This window comes from Electrona antarctica (assembly GCF_951216825.1).
Source record: "Electrona antarctica genome assembly, chromosome: 2".
Taxonomy (NCBI): domain Eukaryota; kingdom Metazoa; phylum Chordata; class Actinopteri; order Myctophiformes; family Myctophidae; genus Electrona; species Electrona antarctica.
In genome coordinates this window covers 40,676,056-40,702,551 of record NC_136807.1, presented here as the reverse complement: position 1 = coordinate 40,702,551, position 26,496 = coordinate 40,676,056, and the positions used below count along the sequence as shown (strand labels likewise).

At 45.7% G+C, this 26,496-nt stretch overlaps 1 protein-coding gene across 3 annotated transcripts in view; it reads left to right on the top strand.

The window, feature by feature from the left end:
- The first annotated feature begins 6,908 nt into the window (after window positions 1-6,908).
- The window catches only part of l1cama (L1 cell adhesion molecule, paralog a), a 61,299-nt gene continuing 41,711 nt past the window's right edge, over window positions 6,909-26,496 (top strand). For all 3 annotated transcript variants that reach the window (XM_079513339.1, XM_079513340.1, XM_079513338.1), the window contains exon 1: window positions 6,909-7,044. The gene's annotated coding sequence lies outside the window, so the exon portion shown is untranslated. The remainder of the gene's footprint in view (window positions 7,045-26,496) is intronic.

Genomic DNA, 26,496 nt, shown 5'->3' with positions numbered 1-26,496 from the left:
CATATTGAGCCTATAACACACAGTGTGGCTTCCCCCCAGTAGGCTACCTTCACATTCAGTAGATCCTGTGATCTTCTGTAGCCAGATGTAATTTCCTGGGGTCTATTAGGGCAATAGTAAATAATAAAAAAAGAAATTGCCATAATATTTTGTAAAAAAATACATATTTAGCCCCATGCTCGAATATGCCCCCCTGTCAAAAACAGCTAAAATCTCTAAAACGAACGAAAGCAGCAAATGAAAAGAAATTAACACTCATCTGCTGATTGGCCAGGCCGTTTTGTGGCCGGGCATCAAGTCTGCCTGAGAGTTCCCAGATGGGAGCAGGAGGGGGGAACCCAGTGTACTCTCTGCTGCCCCATCTGGCGGAGTCAGGTTATGTTAATGGTAGGGTCACAAGAAATCCCTATACAAAAATTGCTCAATATTGTCAGCAATAATGATGAATGTATGTATATAGACAATATTTTAAGCCAATAAAAAAAGACTATACAAAATTTCCCACAAGAACAAAAGAATCCTGTCGGCTGCCGGACTATGAGCTTTTCAGAGATTTACTAATGATTGTTGAATCGCTTTATCAAGTTTATCATGACATGATGTTACTTTGAAGCGTTGAAACGCTAACTTGGGGCACGGTGGCACAGTTGGTAGTGCTGTCGCCTCACAGCTAGAAGGTCCTGGGTTCGATTCCCGCTCGGGGCGCTGTGGGTGCTGGCGGCGTGTTTCCTCCTCCGCGTCATCAGTGCCCATACCATGTTCTCCCTGTGTCCCCTAGGGTAGGTACCCTCACAAAAACATGCAGTAATCCTGGTCTCTAAACAAACTGCCTCCCCCTGGCCAGCCGGGGCGCCTGATGGAGGGGAAAAGGAACTAGTTGGAATAACGTGTTCCTTCCACGTGCTACGTCCAACCAGGGAAACTCCCCCCTGTCACGTGTAAAGGAGCAACTTGGACACTCAGGCAGGAAGGAAGCATGAGTTCAAGTCCGTTGCTCTCCCCATGTCCCCCATATATGGGGACTAGGTTGGCGGAGGGTGTGTAGAGAGCCCAGGATCACATTAGATAATTGGCACAGGGGTGAAAAAATGGGTTACAAAATCGAGGGATACAAAATTTAAGAAACGCTAACTTTAAAACGGTGTACTGTACATTACTGTTGGAGTGAGCCTTTCACTGCTGGAAAGTTAATTATGTCATCTTCATGGTTCATTTGAATGGTACGGAGGGCTCCGTACCATTACCAAAAGGCAGAACCCTACCAAAAGGCAGGGTTCCCAGCCTTTTTATACTGAAGTACCACCTCAGATAACTGATGTGAAAATACAGGAGTGTATATCTGCCCTTTTTGTTCTATTCCTAATGCTGTCATGTTCATTTCAGCACGGCTAGATAGCCTATTTCAACCAATTGCTTGGTCAGAAGAACTACCTGTAGTAATATAAATATTTCATTCCACTTTTCTCCGTTTTTGGGCGACTCCTCTGTGTACCTAACCTGACTCCGCCAGATGGGGCAGCATCTCTGCTGCCCCATCTGGCGGAGTCAGGTTACTGAGTACCACCAGAGGCGGGCTCAAGCACCACTAGTGGTACTAGTACCAGTGGTTGGGAACCTCTGCGGGATATTAGAATGGCCATCTTAATATTGAAAAATAAATAAATAATGCTAATCATGGGATGATGCCATTTTAAAATGGTTCTTTGTAACTCAACATAAAGGACAAAAAGGAGACATTTCTTTGCATGGGGCGGCAGTGGCTTAGGGGTAGAGTGGCCGGTACAGCAGCCGAATAGGAACCACGAGGTTCACAGTTTGATCCCGGGCTCCCCCAGAGTTAGTAGTTGAAGTGTCCTTGAGCAAGATTCTGAAGTCAACCCCTAATTGCTCCAGATGTGCAAGCTTTGCATGGTTTCCTCTGCCATCGGTGTGTGTATGTGTGTGGAAATGTAGTTCATCTAATGCACAATCTATGTAAAGCGACTTTCGATAAAAGTGCTATATAAATGTACCATTTACAGCAGATCAAGTCTTTGAAGTGACAAATGGCAAACTAGCTGAGGTCACATTCATCCCTGCACTTTGAAAACATAGATAGCACCTTGTGCCATTAAAAATTCTCAATCTCGGCTGGTGGCTAACGTCTTCGACGGTACCCTAACCCCGCCACCCCCCTACCACAGCATAATGCCAGAAGGCATTTCATTTTCTCACTCAAATAATTAGCTATATTTACATGCAGCTAGTATGCTTTAATGACACGTGTTTGGCTTACCAAAGTGCTGGTCATAGCTGGCAGCCAGGCCACTCGAGTATGACAGGAAACTCAATCGGAGTCATTTCCCTTCAATTACAGAGTGATTAACGCTGGGGTCAGAAACGGACGACTGACCTTCGAGCCAACTAATGAGTTTAACTGGATCAATGGGGCCACCAAACCATGGGCCACATCGGGAGCCTAGCAACAACCAATCAGTCATCAGTGGCTCTAGGAAACGCCTAGGGATAATTGTGGATCATTTAAAAAACTGTATCTTTGGCTGTCTGCAAGTCTCCATCTCTCACTCTCGCTATATTTCTCACTTTGACAAATCATGTCTATCTCTCTTTCTCTCACTCTTCCCAATGCCTGTGTGCCGAGCTGCCCCTCCCACTTTATTTTTTCCTTCCTGATCTACTTTCTTTCCTGATGCTTCTTTCTTTCCTCCCTGGCTCACATGCCATATCATTTCATCTGTCGGTCTCACCCCCCCCCCCCCCCCCATCTTCCAGCTTCTCTTCTACTTTCTCTCAACATGTTCTCACTTCGTATTCTCTTTTCTCACCCGTCTGCACGTCTCGGACTGCGCGCGCGCACACACACACACACACACACACACACACACACACACACACACACACACACACACACACACACACACACACACACACACCTCATCAGCCATACACCACTGCATCTCCTTTCTTCACCCTTTCCCATCATGTGGTTTACACTCTTCTCCCCCATTTGTTTTCATCTTCCTCTCTGTGCTTCTCCATTTCTCCCTCCTCCTTCCCAGGCCTTCTTGAGCCCATATACTGTATCCATTTACTCTATTGCTTCACTTCTTTGCCTCACTGTTTAAGCTGATGGAATACTTTCGCTCCGTCTTGTTTGCTGACCGCATCACTTTTTCCTGCAAACCCGGTCTTAAAGTTGTCCATTCCCTCTCTCTCTCTCTCTCTCTCTCTCTCTCTCTCTCTCTCTTCTCTCTCTCCCTCCCCACCGACCCCCCCCCCCCCCCTCTCCATACACCCTCCTTCCTCCTCGTATATCATTCTATTTCTCTTGTTCTCTGTCTGCCAGCTGACTCACTTACAGCAATGTATGGAGAGGGGAGGCAGAGGAGAGCAGCAGAAGGAGGAAAGCGGTTTTCCAAGGGCAGGTGAAGAGTCTCTTTGACACAAATGGGTTTAAACTTGAGGGCCTGCTTTAAACAGAGGGCCTTTGAACAGAGGATGACTGACAGCTTGGGTTCTATGAACTGTACTGTACACAGAGTAGAATTACTCTTACTTGGCTCAATTTCTTTTTTTAAGGTTATTTCATCTTCCTCAGCACTTTAGTCAGGACATGGAAACGGATTCATATCGACACTGTTGGACAGAAACCTTGTATCTTTATATTTGTATTTATTATTATTTTTTAATTTGTTTTCATTATATTTTATACTTTGTTGCCTGACAGTGTAGTAATAGCAATTCTACAAGCTCACAACACGTTACAAAGTGTATTATTATATGTTAACACTTTTCACCTACAATGAAAATACCAAGTTGAAAGTGTGAAGTGAAAGTCTGTTGGTTTTATAAATATAAAATGTAATGACTAAAGAACCCTGGATCCACGGGTTCATACGAGGTTTTTGCCTTAGGGCAACGATATGCAGCTGGGTTTCAGAGGCGATGTGAGAGCCAGGCAGGCTGGCTATGATGAGGTGAAACAAGCTGGAAGAGACAGAGGAGACATTATCTCTATTGATCGGTCTGAGTGAGACTTCCTACAAGCTGTAGACCTGATTTCCTCTCCATCCCTTGCTCTACACTGCCGAGTACCTGCTAAATATTACATTACTGTGTTTTAGCGGCTGGGTCTTAACACGGACCACTCGTGAAACAATTCTGAGAAAGTGCTGGACTGATTTTCACATGCACACGCTTAAGAGTAATTTAGACTTTGTCGTGTCACTCGCCATAAATCATTTTTCAGTGATACAGTCTAACGACGAAGTATAAAGTATGCTTCATTTATGCAAACTCTTTTGGATTTGCACAAAACCATTCTCATGCCCTGTTGCCTGGAACAGATCTGTGAATGAATCCCACCTTAGCTGCCTCTTCTTTGATTATGCTCTCTCTCTCTCTCTCTCTCTCTCTCTCTCTCTCTCTCTCTCTCTCTCTCTCTCTCTCTCTCTCTCTCTCTGCTGTCTACTGTATTTCTCAATGAAGGGAGAATACAAAGAGGAAATGGCCTGCCTTGAAGTGCCTTCTATCCATTAGGAAAAAGAATATAACCTTTGTCCTGTGGCTGTAAATCCACTTCCACTTTATGGATTCTAATTATTTTAAGAAGTGAGTGTGACATATTTTATATTCCTGCGTCCCTTTACAATGGACTGGACTGCAGTGTGAGCGGAGCCGGGAGCACACAATCTCATCATCGTTTTGAGCTGATGCCCAGTCTTTGTCTGTCTACGGTCTTGGCATCCAGCCACGGTTATGTTCCAGACAACCTTCCAAGCCCACCCTCAAACTGAGGCTAATGACTCTGGTCTGTGACTACCTGAGCCTCTGTCATCAATCATTTTTCCCATGCCCTGACCACCTCCGTCTGCCCCCTCCCACAGCTTTTGTCAGCCACCCGCCTGGCAGATCCTGGTGGCACGTTTGGCAGATGGGCACACTGGCACAGTGCTGGTGGGGGGGGGGAGTCAGAGTCAGAGGCACATCCGAGAACCACAGGAGCTGAATGTGAACGGGGCAGGAGTAGTGGGGTTCGGGACGTTCTGATGCAGGCTGAATACACTTGCCCTTTCATCTCTGAAAGTGTTTTCGGCCTACGTCAGAAGTTGCATGACTATATACTCTAAACTGTTTAGTTTTAAAAAAGCAAGACGCGGGCCCTGAGGACGGAGCACGAGGAGAAGCTGGACAGAGCAGGGATGAGGATGATCAGATGGAAGTGCTGCATCATGTCACTGAGGGAGAGAGAGATGAGCACAGAGCTGAGACAGAAGACGGGAGCGGAGACGATAGCGGATGTGGTGAGGAGAGGCAGACTGAGATAGGGACACGTTGTACGGAAGGAAGCAAATCATGACTGGAGAAGCAAATGAATGAAAGTATAAAGTAAGGGTGTGTGTGTGTGTGTGTGTGTGTGTGTGCACGCGGTGTCCTGGGCATGACGTTAAACTGCTCCGTTGTAACTACCACCGTTAATGTAGTGGGTGCAGATTTAAGATGCATTTGCAACTTAAATGCAAGGTCCAGCCTGGGACATGCATGTGGACTGGTTGTTGCAGAGGGTTTCGAAAATCGGGATGCCTACTACGCTACTCCTTGTGCCCATGGAGTGCTGGGTGACATGCTTGTTGTATCATCATGATTGAGGACACATTTCTTGATTTTGTGGATGTAACTTCTGCACTTAAGTGGATTTTTTGGATGTAACTGCTGCACTTAAGTGTGTGTGTGCGTGTGTGCGCATGTGCGCGCGCATGTGTGTGTTTTCTGGGGCTCCTTATTTCAGGAGCAGCTCCAAGTCCCAGTGTGTGTGAGTGCAGGTGGGTGCTGTCAACAGCACACAGGCAGTGCTATGCCGGTATCGCATCATATCGCACGTCTCTGGCACTCTGCTTGCTGTATCATTGTTTACCAGCCTCACCACTGTCATGTAATCACATCACACTGCAGACATACACCCAGATGAACCATCCTGTCGTCATCATACACACACACACACACACACACACACACACACACACACACACACACACACACACACACACTGTATCTGTGCTTCTACCCGGCCCACCCCTCAGATACAGATGAAAGACAAAAGTAAATAAATACCCCCCACCACTACCACCTGCACGCACACACGCTCGCACGCACAGTTGCACACGCCAGCATTACATAACAGTCACCACATCCAGAGCTGTTTTTGGTGGTGCTGTTAAATGTAGCCCAGCGATAATATCTCGATGCAAGGCGAGAAAAGCGTGCTTCTGCAAAGCACAGTGAGATTATTAATACACACTTTAATTCGGTCATTGCTTCACCTGTGTGGCCTTTTAGCTCCCAGCTTGGTGCAGAGGAGGAGGCGTTCCTCTAGGGCCATACGCTGCTGTACGTGTTCCTCTAGGGCCATACGCTGCTGTACTGTACGTGCTCCTAACATTAATGAGAGTATTGTTATGGCTGCTCTGCATGGCTGAATAACAGGAGCAGATATAACTGTTGAAGTGGCCTTTCTGGCATAGGGCTACTGGCTGGAACCTGGCCCTGCTAATCCAGTCACAGAGACTGGAAGAGAGAGAGAGAGAGAGAGAGAGAGAGAGAGAAGTAGGGGCAGAGGTGCATCGAGGATATGGAGAGAGGAGGATGGGGGGAGGATGCAATAAAGGAATGGTCAGAATCCACAGAGACCGGGGAGATGAGAGAGCACAGGAGAGTGAGAGAGAGAGAGAGAGAGAGAGAGAGAAAGAGAGAGCAGGAGAGGAGAAGGGAGGGAACAGGGTAGGAGGGAGGAAGGCAGAGGAGTAGGGGTGATGTCACCTCTAGCGAGCAGCCAATGAGAGTCAGGAAGGGAGAGAGAGCAGCCGAGAGAGGGTGTGTTTTTCTATCACTGCAGCATCAGCACGGAGGAGAGGGCACAATCAATTTTACACAGAAGAAGAAGAAGAAAAGACAACTAGATAAGGAAGGAGAAAAAAGGGAGGACGCGAGGAGCGAGCCAGTGGATAAGGAGCATCCCCGAGGCCGTCTTTCAAACCTGTGGAGGAGGTAAGAACCCAACCGCGGCCATTTCACAACACATGGACAGAGTTTGCCATTAACAAGAAGAGAGGAGGGGCCGTATAGGGCTGTTTAATTAGGTTGTTGGGTGGAGGCACTTGTCATGGAATCACACCTTTGGGTACGTCAGTACATCTGCTGGTACCACAAGATGGTAGTCGGGTTCATGTCAATGAGTTGGGGGGAGATTTGTTTATTGAATGTTATTTCTTTTGCTTGAGTTTTTTTTTTGTCACTGAGGAAAACTACAGTATATAAAAGCTGCTATTTCTAGAAATTGAGAAAATGACTGCAAGGAAGTCTTTCTTTTTCAGTGTTTGGTGGGTGTGTTGTGGTGAAACGTAGTGCTGTGGAATATCTTATGCCATACTTTTAATTGTTCATTTGCATTGCAAGTTAAACGATTGTCTCACAAGGCTGATTTGTTGGTACCGTATACATGTTGCCGTTTGGGTAAAAGCAGGGTGTTGTGTGTCTACTGTGATGCTGCCGAGTGAAGGATGCTCTGTGTGTGTTGCATGCAACAGGGTCGCTCTGCTCTCATATTAATATTGGATGTTCTATAATGCTGTGCGCTGTTATGCTGCCTCACAGAACACACCGCAACTATCACTAGTGATCATGTCAATATGTTTACAATATTACCTGATATGTCTGTGACACATCCACATGGTAATATACCTACAGTAGTGAATGTGTAACTCTGAGAGTGTAACCAAATGAACTCGTACGTGTTAATACTGACCATTGCACTTTGTAGTTGCTGTTGTATATACTGTATAATATGAATACACACATTTTAGAAGAAAAATGCATTATTTTTTCTTTTCTTTTTCCCCCCCACATTCTTAGTACATCATGGATGTGTGTTCTATATTGTCCAATGGACTATCTGTATTATCATCATGCATGCCATGTATAACAAAAACATTTCAACACCACTGGATTACCATTTCCTACCAAGTATGATTCAATTCCTGTCTATACAGCTTGGATCTGTGAATGTGCATGCTTTGCACATTTCAGCCAAATTGTGTTACCTTTGTTAGGTTTCTGCCAACTGTGGGTCATTTCCCATAAAAAATACGCTATTAGTTGATGTATCGTTCCCTGTATCTTACTACTGTAATGTACTGTACAGTACATACGTTTTACCTCTATGTTGTCTTCCCGTCCCCCGACCAGTAGCTGAGTGGCGCCATGTGGTTAATAGCGGTATATTCCTTGATTGCAACATGCTTTAATGGTGTTCAATGGATGTGGAGGATGGAGCCCTTATAATGTAGTAGCCTGTGATAAAGAGAGAGAGACAGACAGAAGGATAGAGAGAGAGAGAGTGTGAGTGAGTGCACCGCTCTACTCGCTGCCTCTTCTCTCTTCTATTGCTGCAGTAGTAGTGGGCTTGTTTCCTGAAGCTACACCGAACTGCAGGTAACCATAAATTATGGACCTAGAGGCAGAGAGAGAGAGAGAGAGAGAGAGAGAGAGAGAGAGAGAGAGAGAGAGAGAGAGAGAGAGAGAGAGAGAGAGAGAGAGAGAGATATCAACAGGAAGGAATGATGGATGGAGGTATGGGGAGATGGCAAGAAGAGTGAAAATGCGGGTGGGGCAGGCAGCCCACTAAACAGATTGAGGTGTGCCCATGAGAGGAAGGCCCTTACCTGGCTGTGTGCCAGAGAGAGAGAGCTGCCTGCTGCTGCTGCTCTCAGTAGAGTAGCCTGGAATACATCTGTTCCACCTGACAGGGGAACATTGAAGAAAAGAAAGGCTCCAGCAATTACATTACGCATGGAAAATAATATCACCAGAACTGGAAAGCCCACCACCACCACACCCCAACGGCTGTCAGTGTTCCAGCCTGCATGTGTATGTGTTTGTTTGTTTGTGTGTTTTTTTGCTTGTGTATGTGGGTGTGTTCTGACTGTGTTGACTGCGTGGGTGCACATGCAGCCCTTTCTTTGTGCACCTGTTTATTTTGTGTGCTAGTGTTGTGTGTGTGCTAGTGTTGTGTGTGTGCTAGTGTTGTGTGTGTGCGTCGGTGCGAACCGAGCGCACTCTTCTCAGTCTCAGAATGTCGCCGCCTCTGTAGCCTGCAGCCTGTCCCAGATGAACAGAGTCAAGGGAGCAGAGGGGAGGGGCACCTGACAATGACTTGTTACCATCTGTACCACATCCATAAACATGCTGCTGGCTGCTGCTGCTGCTGCTGCTGCCACACACACACACACACACACACACACACACACACACACACACACACACACACACACACACACACACACACACACACACACTGTAGATCAAGATAGCCCTAGCTATAGAGGCGTGAATGTGTTAAAAATGCTCCAGAGACCCTGTACTGCTAGCCACATTATCATACTATTTAGTGTGTGTGTGTGTGTGTGTGTGTGTGTGTGTGTGTGTGTGTGTGTGTGGGTGGGTGGGTGGGTGGCTGGCTGTGGCTGTGGCTGTGGCTATACAGTTGGCGATTTGCTAGCCGGGGCTGATAGCTGGCGTTGTCGCAGAATAGCTTGTTGTTCGTTGTCAGAGCAGCTGGCTCGAGTTCAGTGTATGATTACTGCTCTGCTACAATATGGTACCGAAAGTAATCTCCCCTGTGACACTGGCTGGCTAATTGAGCTGTTCCATCAGAGAGAAGTAAGAGAACATAGAAAGGAAAGAGAGATAAAGTGTGTGTGTGTGTGTGTGTGTGTGTGTGTGTGTGTGTGTGTGTGTGTGTGTGTGTGTGTGTGTGTGTGTGTGTGTGTGTGTGTGTGTGTGTGTGTGTGTGTGTGTGTGTGTGTGTGTGTGTGTGTGTGTGTGTGTGTGTGTGTGTGTGTGTGTGTGGGGGGGGGGGGGTTGTGGAACAGGGGAAAGAAAATGCAGGAGAGATGCAACAAAGATAAAAAAAGGAGAAATGGGGAGGCGTATATGATGAGAGATAGGGTGAAGAGTGTTGGCTTCCATTTGAAAGGCAAATCCTGTGCTGCCAGAGGTATTGTGTGTGAGACGAGAGGGGAAGGAGGGATCAACTGTGATAGAGAGAAAGGCCAAGGTCACAGAAGGAACCAAGGAAACAAGGTGGAAAGAATGAGGATCTGTGCACACATTCCCGTATAATAATAAAGGATTCCGATCTCCACTGTGAACAACGCAGGGAGGTCACCCCCTCCAGGCTGGTGCATGGTGGTGTATTTACGCTTTTGCTCAGTTAATCTTTATGCGAAGTACATAACAGCCGAGACTGGCCTGTTATGTTTCCCAGCCTAGTTTAGCGTCGTCTCTGTCAGAGAGAGAGAGATGTCATGGCGGTATTGTGTATAGTTGCAGGAGGAGACGAGCTATCATGCTCTCAATGTGCCAGTCAGGAGAGGAAGGCTCCAGGGAAGAGCAGTGTGCACTGTGTGCGTGCAGTACCCGGCTCTCCTCTCTCTCTCTCTCTCTGCCACCTGTTCTAGCCTCAGGGCACCTCTAGCAGTCAGCCATGCACCCGCCAAACACACACCTGTGCACGCGCACGCTTGCTTACAGGAACACTTGTATACATGTATAGTATACATGCATGGCAGTTTCACAATAGCATTTCCGTTACCCCACACACAGAAACACTTACTTCAGGCAGAAAACCACTGGTATTATTGACTTGCACTTCAAGTTTGCTAATAACATGCAGTGTGCACACCTGTTTCTATTTATATACATATACTGTACACCCTTTGCAAATAGGACACATACACACTCACAAACATACACTAAATGAAAAGCTCTCTATCAGCTGTACACACACAGTAACATCCTGTTGCGTCCGCACCAAATTAAACATTCTCCATCATAGCTTGCCTGGCTGGCCTGATTTCGTAAACGTCTGCTATAGATCAGAGACTGCACCTGCTTCTTTCCAGGGATTCAACTGTCAAGAGAATGGCTAAAGAAAGAGTGAACTATATTTCACACTGAAAAGTAAACAACTGTTTCATCCCTTACCTGTCTTCATGTCTCTCTTATCCTCCTAATATCACATAAAGTAAAGTTGTACAAGCACAGCAAAAGCCCAGAGTCGGTTCCTCCTGGCTCTTGATGATTCTCTCTCTCTCTCTCTCTCTCTCTCTCTCTCTCTCTCTCTCTCTCTCTCTCTCTCTCTCTGTGCGCGATCTGCACTTTAATGAAACAAACTTATGTGAGAGTACATGTCTTTATGATGCTATGAGGATTTTAGTTGAACCACTGGACCGCTCAGCATTTTTAGCTGTTTAGAAAATCTTGAAATGCCTGCCTTCCTGTAAGCTTTCACAATCCTTTAATGTAAGAAGGAAGAATCATATCCCAGGTCGCTGTCCAAGGTGCTGAAGGTGCTGAAAACTGTTTTCCCCCCTTTTAAGACAAGGCTACTTTAACTTGTTAAACATCCGAGGTGGTGGAAAGCCTGGTGAGGCGAGGTTATGTTAAACCTATCATCATGATGATTTACAAAGAGAAGGAGTCGGGTCCATTGACAAGTGGGAGGCAGAGAATGGAATGATATGTGAACATGGGTTCATATGAAGCGCGTGGGTGGAACTGGGAAAGGTGAAGCGGGCTGTTAGATGAAACGCCGTGGAGTAGAGGTGGATTCAATTGTCAGACCAGTATCTGAAGCACCACCTCAACCGAGCGAGTCTTCACTTTAAGTTGGCCTAGTAGATGTCTAGAGCAAACCTGTCAGCCTAGGAGGTAATCTCCTCTCTCTCTCCTTCCACTTCCTCTTCCCTCCGAGCGTTTCGTGTCGTGTGTGTATTCATGCATTAGCGCACGCAGAAGCGCGGCCGGCCTTAACTCATGGCCATAATCCAAATGAGCAAGATTGACAAAGACTCATAAAAGGAACCCAATTATTCAATTGAATCTGCAATGTAGTGAGGGGGGGGGGCACAAACAGAGGCGTTGTATGTGTGGAGAACGGAATTAATTTGACAGAGTGAATTACCTTATTATGTCTCTCAGCACTGATTGCGCGCCAGAAAACATAAATGGGAGCATTCCCTTGGGAGGCAATATTGTATTGGTTCCTTATGAAATTGAAACTGCATAGCACTTATTGGATTGAGCCATAAGAGAAATGAATAATGTAGGCTACGTTTAAACAAATCGGAAAAGATAAGACGTTTAAGGAAGATTCTATTTTGTCAAAACCTCTAATTACTGTAATGTTGTGATTTAGAAATGCATATGGCTTAGAATTAATCCATTTCCTTATTCTGTGAATGACGTACGTGACTTCAATCCAGACCAGAGAAACCACAGATAAGGGTGAAGATGAAGTTGCAGAGCTGACAAGAACAAGAAAGGGAGAAAAAAAATGGTAAGACATGAAGAGAAACTCTGTATCTGACCTTTCCTCAACGTCTCTCAGACACCCCGACACATGCACCCTCCTCATTCTCTGCGTCTCTGGCAAAATTATGTCTTTGTGTGAATCACAGAGAGAATTCCCCACCGTCATTCCTATCAAAGAGGCTTTATCAGTCAAATCAGAGACTAAAATTAGGCTCAATGACCCTCTGTATACAGCCTAACTGCAGATGTGCGTGTCGTGCGTGTGTGCGTGTGTGCGTGTGCATGCATGAATAGCCCAGCCTACTAGACGCCTGTGAGAGTGACCACAGTGTGTCATAAACCCTCCCTGTAACTGAGATCTTCATAATGGTGTAAGTCACCACATGTCTCTTCAGCATCAAGTTAGACTATATCTAAAAGATGTTGAAAATTGATAAAGGAAAATAGTTAGAAATATATAAGGATAAATTCCAATTGTTTGGAAATTGATTAAAAACAATACATTATGTTAATCACTTTAAAATAATTCTATCATCACATTTAACCTTTTAACCCTTATTTGACTGTGAACACTATTACTATACCATTACATTACAAGTATGTTACTTGGTCAATTTGAAACCATCATGTCTATTAACCCATTTTGACCTGAGATCAGATTCTAAAAATGTCTTCTATATCCTGACAGTTTTCTGAAAAAGCTATGTTTCTTTGTCAGTCGTTCTTCGATTTTTCAAAAATAGCAGACCTACAAGCTCGTAGCGCGCCACTCGGTGGCGCGCTATGAGCTTGTAGATCTGCTATTTTTCAATAGCTAAAGCATAACATAATGCTAACACCAAAAGGGTTCCCGCCCAGAATGTGTTAAAAGCGTGAAGAAGCAGCCCATTCTGGCACCACTAAATCCCTGCATGTGGCTGGCATGTGAAAACACTGGCAATTGATAGACTCGAATGTTGCCGGACCAATGATGGAAGGCATCGTATTCGCCATGGAAGCACAGTGAAATTGGCACGAGATCTCAGTAATGCCCTCATTAACCTCCGAGAGTCACGTCCACATTTCCAGAGAGATGTGTGTAACCTCTAATAGGCTATCCACATGGAGATGGAAGAATATCCATGTGACAGTGTGTTATAAAAGCTTGCCAGCAGGGTTAAGTAACCCTGGCAGTGACTGACTTGATAGATTTGTTTATTAAGCACTGGAACTGATGAAAAATAGCATAATTCCCTACGGAGCCGGTCATGGAAAAAAGGGATTTGTTGAGAGAAATAACAGGGCCAATCCAAACCAGTGAGTGAAGTGGGTCAATGACAGACAAGGGCAAAGCCTCGGAGTGAGGGAGCCCTTATGGCCATGCAACCCTAACAGTGAGAGACATATGGCATTATTTCACCATTATCATGACTGATTCATTCCGAATGTTTATTTTATTAATTAAATGTATTTGTAACATTTGTAACACTTTATTATAGAAAACATTTTTTGCACAATTATGATGAGTTTACTTTCTATATATCCTAACATTGTTATGATCACTTGGATAATGAATGATCTGATGATCATTTGTCATGTGAAATCAAATGTTAGATCACTCCAAGACTGTATCATAGTAGTACGTGCTCATAACTGCTGCCAACTGGCATTTACAGAGGTGTTTGATTGTGCAACCCTGTTTATAGCAACGTTTTTCCAGCTGGCTTGTTCTCTTGCAAAGTTGCAACACTATAGTATGCTTTTACCGGACATGCTGGGCTGTGTCCGGTAATGCAGTGTGATGATGATCCCACACGTATGGTTGTCATAGAATGACTCATCTGACTGTGTCTGTAACGTGGAGTGATATGAAGGCGAAGCAGAGTGTGTGTATCGGAGGAGGAAGAGGAGGAGGAAGAGAGAACTTGAGCCGAGAGAGACGGCAGACAATTGAGATGTGTGTCGTCTCTCTGACGCACTGAGACATTGGGAGTTAAATGCACTGAATGAAAGATGACTGTTTGACATTGAGTCAGCCGCTGTGTACGACTTGCCTTGTGTGCAAAACGATCGCAGCAGGAATATATGGTGTGAATTGTGTTGTCAATACAGCTGAAGGATTGTCTTCAGTTTATATCTCGCTTTATTGATTCTGAATCATTGTTTCCGTACCTCATCCCACACACCTCCCGTTAACGAATCGGTGCACGGGAGCAGATGGGACATACAAACTCTAACTGTGCATTCTTTGAGCAAAGCAAACCCGCGCACAACACAACAGACACACTAGTGTGAGTAAACAGGCTGTCAGTATTCCGTCTTCCCCCTCTTGCACATGTTGTGACTGCATGGGGTTCCCTATATCTGCCGTGTCAGCCACGATACATTCATTAGGTGCTGGATTACGGGGAGTGGGAGGGGATCGAATCTGAAGTGGGTTGTAATCCCCATACACTGGCCTAATTTAATCTCACCTACTGTGCCATCCTATTACACACTTACGCCCACCAACGTGCGTGCTCAGACACTGACTGAAGGGGAGGCGGGGAGGGGGGCTTGAGGGGTTAGAGTGGGGTGACGGAAACAAGAGGTACGGTGCTAAAGGAGAGAGCATGGAGTGGATATACAGTATTGTGGAGAGAAAAGGAGAGTTGAATAGTGCCACGGTGGGAGAGAAATAGCCTACACGAAAAGAAAGAGAGGAAATTGAATGTCAAGGATTAAGGAGAGAGAACACAGACTGGAGGGGGTGAACCAAAGGAGTAAGGGGACAGGGGAGGTGGGAAAAACTCCCTATTTTGCCAGGAACTGTTTTAAAGTTCCTGGAATAATTTCCCTCCTTTGGATTTGAATTAGCTCTTCTCTGACCTGGGAGGTCTTAATGTTCTGGTGCATCGCTGTCAGCTTAACCCATTTTGACCTGACGTCAAAAAATAAATAATAATAATTCTGATAGAATATATATTCAAAGATCTGTGCCGCATTTTCACGATTTTTCAAAAATAGCAGACCTACAAGCTCGTAGCACGCCACTCGGTGGCGCGCTATGAGCTTGTAGATCTGCTATTTTTCAATAGCTAAAGTATAACATAATGCTTTAAAACACCAAAAGGGGTCCCCGCCCAGAATGGGTTAAGTGGGCGAGCCTGTGAGTCCATCAGCCTCTTCAGCTGTCATGCTGAATATATTCTTGAATACATTAGAATGAATCACTGCTTGGTTGATTGTGTTCACGACACCATTGCATGATAATGGAACATCCGAGTACACGTACAGTATGTACTTCTGCAGCACACCGAGTACATGTTTTCAAGAACATTGCAGACGGAGACTTACTTTGAACAATACCACAATATAGAATATTAATGGGACGTATTCATTCAGCTGATTCATCTCAGGCTACAGTGCATGCTTATTCCATATATTTGACATAGATTGTATTTGTACTCACACATCTGCAACACAGGATTGATGAGCGAACGTAATAATGCAGTGATGTTAAGCTTGTTGTTCGCCTCAAAAGTGTATCTAACCTACACCATGTATCATAAGCCATGTAACATGTGTTTATTATAGACCACCGCATTTATCGTACATTTAAAGGTATATTCAGTGATTTCACTTAATTCAAATATCACTTATTTTTTCTTATTTTTTGGATAATCCTCCCTACTATAAAGTGTGCTGACCATATATAAGGAGTTCCTCCCTGTCCCCAGTGAGCCCCTGGGGTAAAAAAAACCCTGGTTTCGGTTTGGGCTTTGGGTGGCAAAGCCTTCATCCAATCAGGATGAGAGGGGCCTTCCTCCAATCATGATCGAGTGGGGCGGGCCTTGGTGCACGTGCTGTTGGTCTTTTGTACTTCCCCCAATGTAGAGCGTGTGCAATTGTGCACATCTTGTTACCGGGACGGACCGGGGTTTTTTCCAAATCACCAAAATCACTGAATGCTCCTTTAAAAAGAATCATGTAATGTTGTTTTTTTCTTTTTTCTATATTTTTTTCAATTCAAGTTTTCATTACTTATTATTTGTAGTTGACTACAGTATAATAAGCTGTTTGTATTTGCTCACCAAACTGGAGTGGGCATGTAAGTGGATGAACTGATACAATGAGACACTGTGTGTACCCCTGTATCAGACATCATGCTCCGCTGCACATCAGCATCATTTGTGTTTGTGTAAAAACTTTTTCAAGTTGTAGTCTCCGAAAAGAAGCGAGGGTTGTTTTTGGCATTTTATGTATTCGTATATTAGAACTTTAGAAGTGCTTTTATTTGAAATTTCTCTTCTTCACAGGAACTTAATTATTATTAATTTTTTTGGAGGATGAGAGACTAAAAACATTGTAGTGATATGAGGGGAATTGATGAATAGATGAGACAGGGCGAGATATAGAGGGAGAACATGAAGGATACCCAGGAGAAAACCAAAAAACCCAAACGCAGCAAAATAGATTGTATAGATTTATTTAGGGGAGCAGATGTCAGCTGGGTGGAGGGCGGAATAACAAATCCCATTGTGAGAGAGAGAGAGATGAGAGAGAAGAGACAAGATCGGGTCCGGACATTGTTAACAAGCTTAACGAGGTAATTATACTTTTAAGCAAAGAGCTCATCCTCCGGGCCAAACCGGGCTGGGTGGGGCGCAGAGAGGAAAAGGGTGTGGGGGTGGGGTGGTGTTGAGTTAACACAAAAATAATGGAGGTCTATTATCAGTAACCTTTTAGTATCGTTGATTATAGCATTAGGGTGTGATGTTGCTCCGGGGCGCTGGAGAGAGTGGATTGAATCAAGCTTAGATGGTGTAACAATGCAATGAGATGAAGCCAGAGAAGGATGTAGAAGAGAGAGAGAGAGAGAGATCCTTGTTGTGATTAAAATTTCACATGTGTAGGGGCAGATGTACTGTATAAGTGACACACACACACACACACACACCTGCACTCTCTCAGGCCGTGTAAAGAATACCCTTGTGACACTAATTACATAACAGGAAGTACTGTGTACCCATCCTCAGCCACTGATGGTAGTTCCGCCTATACAGACCGAACAGACATGATTAAATCAACACGTCCGAAGTACCGAGAGGACTTCAGTCGCTGTATGTGCTGTATATATATCATCCGTCTTTATGAGTTCTCATTACGCTTAATGTACTTTCCGCTCTGCTTGATAACAAACATGATGTTCCCGACCTTCCCGTGTGCCTTTCATTTCTCCTTGGCTGCTCCCTCTTAATTCACCCTTTCCTGTCCTCCTTTCTCCGTCCATGTTCATCTTTTACATTACATCTCTGCGCTGGCTGGACATACCAGACTGTCAGGGTTTTATTTATGACCGTTTGGTGTTTTGACGACCGGGCTTGCGGTTGGTTCAGTGGGGACAAACAAGCCAACTGTAAACATTAGTGACAGGGCCATTACTGTTCCTGTCTCCTCCGCCAACACACTGGCCTCCGCCCGCTGACCCCGGGCTCTGTCTGAAGGACTCTGAGGTCTTTATCAGAAAAAAGCAGTACTTCCCACTATCCAGTTAACCCATTAAGACCGGAGAGTGAGTCTACAAATGTCTTCTATAAATCAGTTTTCTGAAAAAAACCTATGTTGCTCAATGTTTGTCAAGGACCTCCAATATTGTATGTACCGGTATTTGGCCACCGACCCCCATCTCAAAATAATTTGTTCCCGGTCCCTTGTATTTGTTCCACAGATATGGACCTTTTGAAAGCTACCGTATCCCAGAAAACAGTGATTGAATTGGCTGTTTTCAATCATCGTAAAAGGCTAGTTTTAGCACATTCAAACATAAATATTATTAAGTAAGTACCATTTTAAACGAACATCCTATTAACAAGCATTAATTCACAGTTAATAAAATATTGGTTAAAATATTTATATATATATCAGTATTTTGTTGATACAGAATCTACTGATATTGCATTTTTAAGGCCGTTATCGGCCATTAGGCCCATTACTGATATGATCAACGACTGACCAAGCATTTCTAATGCTGTTAAGTACAGTACAGTAGCTTATTGGTTAGCCATTCGTGGTTGGATCTGGCCGCTGCTTGGGCTAATTAACAGTACAGTAGTTGCTGACCTAGCGTGTGGTGTGGTCTGGTCTATGTGTCCTATATTGGAAGTGATGTGGTCAGCATGGTTAGAAGCACGGGCCCATGCTATGATCATGATGATGTGATGATGATACGCCTGTTAACCATAATGGAGAGAGATTGTACAGTCTTGTTCTTGCCATGATGCCCCTTTCAACCATGATGGGTTCTGTGTGCGTGCGTGCCGTGCACACACGTGTACTGTATGTGTCTTTGTGAAAGCGAGTGTGGGAGTACATGAATATGCATGAGGGTGTACACAGCTGGCTGCGGGTCCATGTGGGCTGTGTGTGTGTGTGTGTATGTGGTTTGTCAGAGCATGTCGGCCTAACTCTCTAGCTGCGGGGAAAGGTCATCGCAGCATCTTCTGCATCCCATTGCTCTCTTGCTCCCCGTGCAGAGTCTGTTGCCGTTGGAATGATGGCCAACCTCTCCTGTCGTCTCTCGTCGTAAGCCAAATAAAAGGGAGACAGTAAGAGAGAGGAGACACTGTGGAGCTAGCTTTTTGGTCGCAGCTGGACCTTCTGCGACAGAGGAATACCTGAGGACCAAGGGAGAGGAAAGGGAGAGGGAAGGTATAGGGAAAGAGGAGAATAACGGGATGCTGGGAAAGAAGGAAGAGCGAAGAATTGTTAAGCCCCATGAAGTGATCAAGTAATGATGAATAGAACTCCTTTTTCACACCACCCTCTAGGACTAGGTGGGGCAGAAATGTACCCCTGTGGGTGCATTTTTACATTCTCAGAGTTAAATTAACACTCAGGATTTGACAGTTTAGAACCTAAGCACAGACAGAGACGCTTGTCGCTCCTGTTCACTGTGTGATGGGAAAGGACACAGATAGACAGACTGTTTGTCTGTTTACTTCCTTTGATACTGGTATCTTGTGTTGTTGAAAATTGGGGCGAGTTTCACCAAAATGTCATGTCCTTGATGTCTTTGCGCTGCCACACAGCACAGCGTGGAGGAATGGAGCCTATGGAGTAATGTGGAGGGAGAGGGGGGGGTGGGAGGGGAGGGAGAGAGTCACAGAGAAAGGGGCGGGAGGGAAGGGAGGGTGGGGTGGATTTTGCCCGGACCGCCGCAGAGACAGAGGGTCTGCGCGACTCAGATAATGCAGCAGCCTTTGATGTCGGCCGGCTCTCCTTTGACGGGGAGGACGAGCCGCGTTTCACCTCGCACGCGTTTCCGCCGAGGAGTCCATTGGTAATGATTGGATTTAGTTACCGAGCCGAGGCGGTTTGCTGATGATAATGATAACAGATGTGACGGCGATGTTAGCCAGAGTCTGGGTTACTGTATCCATGCCACGTCTGTCCCTTCATACCACATTATGTTCCAGGGGGTTTGATGAAGCTGAATTCACACAATGTTGTTGTCTGTGTTGTTTGCGAGACCAGATGAGCCAATCCAAAAGCTCATCTGCTCTTGCCGGCAAGCATAATTCCGGATGTTAATGCTTGATGATGATGGGGGGCCGATAGGGCACTACCTGTAATTGCATTGCTACACGTGATGCTAGCAGGTTGGCAGTAATGAACAATCTAATGACGCACGGCTGGGAGACCGTGATCTACAGGCATCTCCCTGTAGGAAAGAAGGAAGAGTGGAGCAAAGCGTGAGAGGAAGAGAGCGAGATGGAGAGAGAAGCTATCTAAGCAGCGAGAAGCTTTGCATTCAGCAGGGAGCAGAAAGAGAGAGATAGAAAGAAGCAATAATGAAAGAGAGAGAGAGATGCAGAGGGGGGGGGGGGGCACAAATAAAAGAGAGATACACTGTAGGCAGTGACTGCAGTGAGTAAAGAGGAAGACTTCGAAGTAAAGATAACATGTAGACATTACAGAAGGGCTGGTGAGAAAGAGAGAGAGAGATAGGGAAAGCATGCAGGCAAGAGGACGAGAGATGTTGAAGATGAGAGATGAAGGAAGAGGGAGGAAAATAGAGAGCGATGAGCGAGGGAGGGAGAGAGAGAGGGAGTGGGGGATGGGGGGAGGAGGAGGAGGATGGATGGATGGAGGGGGGAGGGGAGAGAAATATTTGCTGTGTGCGGCAGGGCTGGAGTCAGGGCGTTGTCATGGCGATTGCGGGGTGAGAAAAGGAATGGCAGAGAGGCTATTGACACCTAGTATTGGTACACAATGCTGCTGACATGCATGGATGCACACACACGCACACACACACACACAAACACGTACACACTTTAAACAAACAAATGAGTCATGTTTAACGATGCCATCTCCCACCTCTAAAGCAAATATAAATGTTTTCTCTCTCTATCTCTCTCACACACACACACACACACCACACACACACACACACACACACACACACACACACACACACACACACACACACACACACACACACACTGTGTTGCCTGCCAATGAGATCCCTGACAGAGAGCAGTATCAGTGGCCAGTAGCCTACAGACCTGCTCTCTCTCTTATCTCCAATCAGCTCTATTTCAATGGCAGGCAAATCCCCTTGAACCGACTTCACTGGTCGTACAATTACTGAAAACCATAGCATTCAACGTCAACACGGACATGTGTGTGAGTGTGCGTGGGTGTGTCCTGTGTCGGTGTGGGTGTGTGTGCGCGCGCACGCGCCCTTGCCGTGCATGTGCGTGCACATGCACTTCCATACTCTGAAGGAACATGCAGCCATACAGTTGGAGGCCATCGATATTGTCCTTTTCTTTTTGCTGAGTTTTGCGTGATCTGCGCAAAAGGACAGTTAACCCATTTTGGGCGGGAACCCCTTTTGGTGTTTTAAACATTATGTTATAATTTAGCTATTGAAAAATAGCAGATCTACAAGCTCATAGCGCGCCACCGAGTGGCGCGCTACGAGCTTGTAGGTCTGCTATTTTTGAAAAATCGTGAAAATATTTATTTCAGAAAACTGGAGGATTTAGAAGGATTTTTTTAAATGTTGAGGTCAGGCCTAAATGGGTCAAATGATAAGGGACAATATCGGTGGCACCCAACTGTAGGTGGGTCAAAGATGGATACTCCACAGTAAACTCCTCTGTTAATATAGCTGAGTGTGAGAATGGACCCAAATGGACACTTACTGATCACTGTTACTCTCTCTGTCTCTCTCTCTGTCTCTCTCTCTGTCTCTCTCTCTGTCTCTCTCTCTGTCTCTCTCTCTGTCTCTCTCTCTGTCTCTCTCTCTGTCTCTCTCTCTGTCTCTCTCTCTGTCTCTCTCTCTGTCTCTCTCTCTGTCTCTCTCTCTGTCTCTCTCTCTCATCACCAACATCCTCCCACTCTCCTTCCAGCATATACAGTCATTTAGCGGCCTTTTAGCGGCGGTGCGTCTCCCTCTTGCCTCCGTCTCCAGCCACCTTGTGTTTCTTTGATTAGATCAGGAGCACTTAAGAAAAGTATTGCTGATTTGCACTTTTTTTTTAAATGGGGCCTCTGTGATGCACTCACCTGGCCTGGTTTATCGTTATTGCGATGATGCTGATCGCTGCTCTGTTTGAACTGCTCCACAAAACTCCTGACTAATGCTATACTATACTAATGGTGTCTTTTTTTCTGCACATGTTTTTGAGTGGTGCAAACCACTCCAACAACCAGCTTTGTCTGTATGTTTGTGTACCTGTACGTGTCCGTGCAAAGGTGAGCATGGTTGATATGGTTAGTGCGTGTTGTGGCAGCGGTGGCCGAACGGATAGCGGAGCGGTCTTGATACCGGAAGGTCGCCAGTTCGAATCAGCGGTCCGACACGTTAAAATTACCACCGCTGAAGTGCCCTTGAACAAGGCATTGAACCACTACGATGAAATGTGTTCTATGAGCAGGTCCTGGCTGGAAACAAGTTCTTGAGCTTAGCCCAGATACCCTGGGTAAATATAGTAATCATTTTATTTCATTTCATTTCACGTCACTGACATAGCTGATCAGACTATATAAGACCTTGCACCACTCAGTTCACACGGGTGTGATTTTTAGTGATTTACTAATATTGCATTTGTATTTGCTTTCATCCCATCGTGTGTGTGTGTGTGTGTGTGTGTGTGTGTGTGTGTGTGTGTGTGTGTGTGTGTGTGTGTGTGTGTGTGTGTGTGTGTGTGTGTGTGTGTGTGTGTGTGTGTGTGTGTGTGTGTGTGTGCGTGTGTGTGCGTGCGCGTGCGCGCGCGCGTGCGTGCGTGCGTGCGTGCGTGCGTGCGTGCGATGCATATTATTCGGTATGCATCATGTCTCACTCTGGGCATGCATGCACCAGCAAGCCTGGTGCAATAGGCGGGAAAGAGCAATCTTTGACACTTTCCCACAGTCGTTGTGCCACTGGGGCCAGTCGTTGTGCCACTGGGGCCTCTCCTCTGGGGCCTCTCCATGCAAAGTGTTAGCAAAGTACAAAAGCCCTGCGTCTGACCTAGCTCATTTCCCTATGGTGGAGAGAGAGACTGATGGAGAATAGACAGCGATTACACTGTGCATCCAACCTAAAGGGACCGTGACAGATGTTTCGGGCAAAGTCTACATCTTGGCACTAAGCTGTCTGCAAGGAAGCTTAGGGCGGAAAATGTTGCTTTGCTAAATGGCAGCTAGAATATCATGAAAATGCACAACCTGTTGAAGGGGAACTGGAAAAGATTTTCACAGAAATGTGCATATGTAGATGTTGCAAAGACAACTGGACCTGACATCTGGCTGTTACGGAGTGGGGTCATGGAGGTCTGTGGGTTTCTGGTCAGGCTGAAATCTTTCCCAAATGTGGAGTCATACAGTACAGTAGGCAATAGATAAAGTACGTCACTCACAGGACTGGCCACATGAAGTCTGGCCATGCCATTATTAGACCGTTTGTAATTTATTTGCGTCTGCATGAGCTCTCTTCCTCCTGTTTCCTTTCATCTCTTTGATTGACAGTGATGTTATTTGTCCTCAGTTGTCCTGTCCTGAGTTGCCTACCGACCGTCCCAAATCGATGTCGACGTGTTGTGAAGGACAGTTGGAGGACGTTATCATTCATCACACACAGTACTCTCCTCCCCTCTTTTCAGGGTGTGGTGGTGTGTGTGCGCCAGTGGTCCCTCTGGAGCCAACCACGTGTCCTTACATGTCACACGAGCCTCTAGCAGCTGTGGTCTCCAGCGCTATATAGGCCACTTATCACCTGACCCCCGGGGACCACTCCGTTCTCCTCTTGTCTCCATCTGAGTCGATGAGTCGACTGCACAAGCCCTCCTCAAAAGCCACGCCACCTACAATCAGCCCACGCAAACACCTTCAACTATAGTCTGTTAGCACAGCGATGTGATGTGTGCACGTCCACATGAATGCATGCCTGCATGCACACAGTCACATCTGAGGTAAATCACAGACTCCTGTCACTCCTTGGCTTTTCCCCTCTAGTCACTACAGGAAACAAATGTCACCGGCAAACAAATCCAAACAAAAAAACCACGTTGTGTTTTGTATATCCCTTAAATCACCTTTACAGCAGTCTCTAATGGTTTTACAGGCCCATGTTTAAATTAAGGAAACAACAGTCCTGTCCTTAGAACCTCCGTTAGGCAAGCACAAACTAATCCTTGTTGAGAGAGAAAGGAAAAGGAAGAAACTCGGGTAGGATCACCCAAAAATTGCCCTGCATCCAATATGTGCCATATCCACGAATCAGTGTTTTTTTTAATCAAATGTAACGATGCAGAAACATATATAAGGAACGAAATATATTTTGTGCTCAAAGGCACTGACTATATGCCCATGCATTTTTATTAATGCATTTGAATAATGATGCCTGCTTTCCCTCCAGTGATGTTGCATGTTGTTTGTGTTGTCGTGAGTGCCTTGTGATGTCCTCTCCAGCGTGCCGTCTCTGGTGTCTGCATGGGCCACTTCCACTGTTGTCAGCTGTTTTCTGCTGGACCTGCTTGACACGCTGGCAGAGCCATGTGTTGATCCCCAAAGGCTGCTAGTGCACACACACACACACGCACGCACGCACGCACGCACGCACGCACGCACGCACACATGCACAGACACACACACACAGACACACACAGACACACAGACACACACAGACACACACAGACACACAGACACACACAGACACACACACACACACACACACACACACACACACACACACACACACACACACACACACACACAGACACTCTCTCTCTCTGTCTACATCTCACCTGTCTGATCTTTCTGATATGGTGCCTGCACACGCACACACGTACACAGTTACCTAAGAATCTCTGCTGACGTGCCAGCCATGTTCTTTGCAAAAGGAAAACTGAAGGTCAGAATGGGCGTCTGAGTAAACGAAAACTAAACAAGAAGGAGAACATGTGGGGAGCGAAAAAATCGGGCAGCAGGAGAGGCTGACTGACGGAGATAAAGAGAGAGGAAGGGATGGACCTGCTGTAGGCGGAGGCTGAAGACTCTGAAAGCAGCAAGGGAAGCAGAGGGAGAAGGTCACTCCTAATGGCTCTTCCGCCTAATTTCATAATGCCACATGATTGCTCCTATTTACCCCGGCTAATGTTATGACCAGCACGGCATTCCTACCATGGCGTGTACACCATTACCGCCATGTCCAACATGCAGTGCAGCATATCACAGAATGTTATGGGTACGCGTTTAGGCGTTTTGCTTAATTTATACTCAGTGCGATAGTGTCACATTGCCGGGGAAAAAAAACAAATCTACAAGCTCTTGACTTTGTAGATTGACCTATTTGTAGATTGGCTTCATTTTCAGGTTTTACTGAATACACATGAAGACGTGTTGTCTGACTATTACTAACCCATAAGCCTAAATCTAACCCTAACCTCAGCCTTAACCGGCCCGTAAGTCCCCAAACCTCATATCAGTCCTAACCGGCCCGTAAGTCCCCAAACCTCATATCAGTCCTAACCGGCCCGTAAGTCCCCTAACCTCATATCAGTCTTAACCGGCCCGTAAGTCCCCAAACCTCATATCAGTCTTTACCGGCCCTTAAGTCCCCAAACCTCATATCAGTCTTAACCGGCCACGTAAGTCCCCAAACCTCATATCAGTCTTAACCGGCCCGTAAGTCCCCAAACCTCATATCAGTCTTAACCGGCCCGTAAGTCCCCAAACCTCATATCAGTCTTAACCGGCCACGTAAGTCCCCAAACCTCATATCAGTCTTAACCGGCCCGTAAGTCCCCAAACCTCATATCAGTCTTAACCGGCCCGTAAGTCCCCAAACCTCATATCAGTCTTAACCGGCCCGTAAGTCCCCAAACCTCATATCAGTCTTAACCGGCCACGTAAGTCCCCAAACCTCATATCAGTCTTAACCGGCCCGTAAGTCCCCAAACCTCATATCAGTCTTAACCGGCCCGTAAGTCCCCAAACCTCATATCAGTCTTAACCGGCCATGTAAGTCAGTTTCACGATGTTTTCGCTTCAGCGGCAGTAATTTCATTTCCGTATTTCCTAATCGCAGCAGAGAACATGCAGTTGGCTCCAGGCGAGCCTGCTGGCTCACTATCTGCCCTGGTGATGTGTAGTCGGGGACAAAGTAGCATACATACAAGGTAAAGTTGTACATGCTTTCTGTACTATTTGTACTTGTATTCAAAAGTTACAAATAATAAAACAAATGTACAAATAAACATAATTAATATTCAAAGAGAAACTGGCCATATATGGAGCGTGTCACGAGGAGTGACTGACTGACAGGTTTTCTTAGTAAACTGCGACCTACGATCACAACAAATACTAAAGCACAAAACGAAGTACAATTTTCAAACTTTCCAAATAAATTAAAAGATTTTCCATAAATGTTTCAAAACATATATCAATAATAATGACAGCTAGAAGGTCCTGGGTTCGATTCCCGCTGGGGATGCTGTGGGCATGAGTGGACATGTTCTCTCCTCCGCGTCATCAGTGCCCAATGCCCATACCCGAGGTGCATGGGGTTGGCAAAAGGGCCTTTCTGTGGAGTTTGCATGTTCTTCCCTCCATGTCCCCTAGGGTAGGTAGACTAGGTACCCTCACAAAAAACATGCAGTAATCAATTTACAATTTACA